Source organism: Elephantulus edwardii, unplaced genomic scaffold (assembly GCF_000299155.1).
Source record: "Elephantulus edwardii isolate Elephantulus edwardi_28Jun2011 unplaced genomic scaffold, EleEdw1.0 scaffold00353, whole genome shotgun sequence".
Classification (NCBI taxonomy): Eukaryota; Metazoa; Chordata; class Mammalia; order Macroscelidea; family Macroscelididae; genus Elephantulus; species Elephantulus edwardii.
This window is the reverse complement of record NW_006400103.1, coordinates 1,168,933-1,172,743: the sequence shown is the minus strand read 5'-3', so window position 1 is coordinate 1,172,743 and position 3,811 is coordinate 1,168,933.

The following is a 3,811-nucleotide window of genomic DNA, read 5'->3' as shown; positions in this document are numbered from 1 at the left end:
GGGATAGACTCAAAGTCATATTTTGGTTGCCTTGGATTTGGTTTCATTTTCCTCAGCTTCAGCTTGAATTTGCATATGAGTAGCCTATGTACAACAAGTGAGGCAGAGCTTCAAAATCTTAGCCTCCAAGGAGAGACTTGGTTTCAACTTAATTTGTTGTCTTGGCACTTTGTTTCCAATGACAGTTCAGTAGATGGATGAAATAGGGGTGGGGCTTGTGTACAAGGTAGGCTTCAGCCTTCCCTTTTCACACAGTATGTCCTGAAGAAAAAGCTCATGAAGTTAAAGGAGGGCCTTTAGACTTTTGCTCATATCTGATGAGGACCTTTTTGGTAAAAGGGGCCAACAGGATCCCTCAGAAATCTCACAGGGTGACAACGCATAATGAGACTAAACAAATGGGGAACAATTAAGGCAGGAATTTAAGATAGGGTTAGGAGAAAACCAGAAAAAGCCCTTCTATATAGAACTCTTTAGAGAAAACGTCTTGCAAAGTGGAAATAGACCTGTCATGTTTTGGTATATAGTCTGAGGTTGCATATGTACATACAAGTTGAGAGTTATGGAACTATGCATAGCAAAAACTGAAACTGCCCACCCAGACAGTATAGAATCCTCCATACCATGAAAAATTAAGATGAGATCACATTAGTCAAGTAATACTACTGGGCTGAGTATTGAGAAAACAATTAAAACTAATATTCATTTAGAGAGCACTGGTGTCTTCTTGTTAAGTGCCATCAAGTCACAGGCAACTCATAGCAACCCTATGAATGAAAGTCCTGTACACCTGTTTAACTTTTGTCCTTTCTCCAGGTTCATAGGGTTTCCTGCTTCCAAGCTTGTTTTATTGGGGAGCTCCACTGGTGGCTTAGTGGTAAGTAATTGCATTGCCAATGCAAAGGTAGGCAGTTTGAATCCACCAGCTGCTCTGCAAGATGAAGACAGGTAGTCTTCCTGAGCTATTTCCTGCCGCTTAAAACTTCTGGAGGATGAAGTATAGTTTGGTTGTGATTTGATAGTACATACACATTAACACCATTGTTATCTGCCATCGAGTTGCTTGCAACTCAGCAACCCTATGAACAACAGCTGTGAACCATGCTCTGTTCTGAGACAACATCTCTGACACACCTACTCCCATTATCCTTCAATGAGTCAATCCACCTCATCAAGGATGGATTCCTCTCTTGAACTGTCCCTCTCCTCTCCCAAGCATGATGCCCCTCCCCAAGGACTGATTCCTCCTTGCAACATCCCCAAAGAATGGCAGATGAAGCTTCAAAATCCTTGCCTGCAAGGGGCAGCCAAGTTTCACCCTCTCTAGGACAAACCTGTTTGTTCTAGCAGACCATGGTATATTCAACACTCTTATCCACTACCACAGCTCGAAGACATCAGTTGTCTATCATCCCTAGTCATTGTCCAGCTTTCTTTCATAACAAGTAATTGCAAAGACTGCCCTGGATCAGGTGCACCAGACCGATATTGTTGCTCTTCAGTACTCTGCAGAAGATTTTCCCAGTGCAATTCATCCTTTGATTTCCCAGATGCTGGTACCGAGAGTGTTGATGGTGGAGCTAAGCAAACTGAAGCTGTCAACAATCTCAATCTCTTCACTGTCTATCATGATATTGCTTATCGGCCCAGTGGTGAGAATCTTTGTTTTTTTTTATTTTCAGCTTCCATCCATATTGAAGACTGCAGTCCTTGACTTTCTACAGCAAGCACTTCAGGTCCCCCTCAGTTCCAGCAAGCAAAGTTGTGTCATCTGCATAGTGCAGGTTGTTGATGAGTCCTCCTCCAATCCTGTTGCCACATTCCTCCGCATAGAGCCCAGCCTTCCAAATGATCTGTTCTGCTTATAGATTGAAAAGGTATGAAGATAGGATGCATCCCTGGCATACATGCTTCCTGATTTTGAACCATGTAGTGTTTCCTTGCTCTATTCTGACAACTGCCTCCTGGACCAAATATAGGTTTCACATAACCATAACCAAGTGTTCTGGGATTCCCATTCTTCTCAGTTAGTCACAGTGTGTTGTCATCCACAGAGTCAAGTGTCTTTGCGTAGTAACAAGATAATACCTATATGCGTGTAAGGAAATCTAGTGAATAGTACTATCATTCAAATATATGCACCAACAACTAGAGCCAAAAAGGAGGAAATAGGAGATTTTTACAGTTTTCGCAGTCAAGAATGGATCAGACTTGCAATCCAGATGTGTTAATAATGGGTGACCAGAATGTAAAAGTTGGGAAAAGAGAAAAAGGATCAATAGTTGGAAAACATGGAATTGGTGACAAAAATGAAGCTGGAGATAGAATGATAGAATCCTGTACATTCAATGACTTACTGATTGCAAATACTTTTTATAAGTAACATAAATGTAGACTATACACATAGATTTCACCTGATGATATGCATAAAAATCATATTGATTACATCTGTGCAAAGAATCACTGGAGATGCTCACTCAAGATTAGCTATGAAAACTAGGCCAGATGCTGATTGTAGAACAGACCACCAACTGCTCATATGCAAGTTCATGCTGAAACGAAAGAAAATTCAATCCCCAGGCACCAGAGTTTGACTTTGAGTCTATCTATCCCACTTGAATTGCAGAACCATTTCAGGAACAGATTTGAGGCCTTGAACATTAATGAGCAGAGACCAGATGAGCTGTGGGAGGATATGAATATCATCCATGCAAAGTTTAGCAGGGCAGCAAATAATAAATGTTGGAGATAACGTGGTGAGATAAGAACTCTTCTACATTATTGGTAGGACTGTAAAATGGTGCAACTACTCTGGAAGGCTCTTTGGTGTTTCCTCAAAAAGCTGAACATAGAAATTCCACGTGACCCAGCTATTCCACTGAAATACACCCTGAGAAAAATGAGAACCGAGGTACAAATGGAGATTTGTACACCAATGTTCATAACAGCATTATTCACCATCACAAGAACATGGAAACAGCCCAAGTGTCCAACTACGATCAAATGCATTGAGATATTATGGTACATTCACACAATAGAGTATGCAGGAGCAATGATTTTATAAAGTACTACCTAACTTGGGAAGGACTGGAGAGCATTATGCTAAGTGAACTCAATTCCATAAAGACAAATATTGTGTAAGACCATTATTATAGAATGTATATAAGGATCATCTGAGATGCTGGACTGTACGAGGAGGAATGTGGCATCAGGATTGGTGGAAGAGTCATCAACAACCTGCATTATGCAGATGACACAATCCTGCTTGCTGAAACTGAGGAGGACCTGAAGCGCTTACTGTAGAAGGTCAAGGACTGCAGCCTTCAATATGGACTGAAGCTCAGCATCAAGAAAACGAAGATTCTCACCACTGGGCCAATTGGCAGCATCACTATGGATGGTGAAGAGATTGAGAAAGTTACAGTTTTAGTTTACTTGGCTCCACAATCAACACTCTTGGTAACAGCAGCCAAGAATTCAAGAGATGAATTGCATTGGGAAAGTCAGCTGTCAAGAGTACTGAAGAGCAACAACATCAGGCTGGAGACTAAGGTGCACCTGATCTGGGCTATAGTCTTCACAATTAAGTGTTATGCATCAGAGAGTTAGACAGTGAATAGGGATGATAGAAAGAGAATTGATGCCTTTGAGCTGTGGTACTTGAGAAGAGTATTGAATATACAATGGCCTGCTAGGAGAACATTCAGGTTTGTCCTGGAGAAGGTGAAGCCAGAATGCTCCTTGGAGTCAAGGATTCTGAAGCTTTGTCTGACGTACTTTGGGCATGTTGCAAGGATGGACTGGTCCTTGG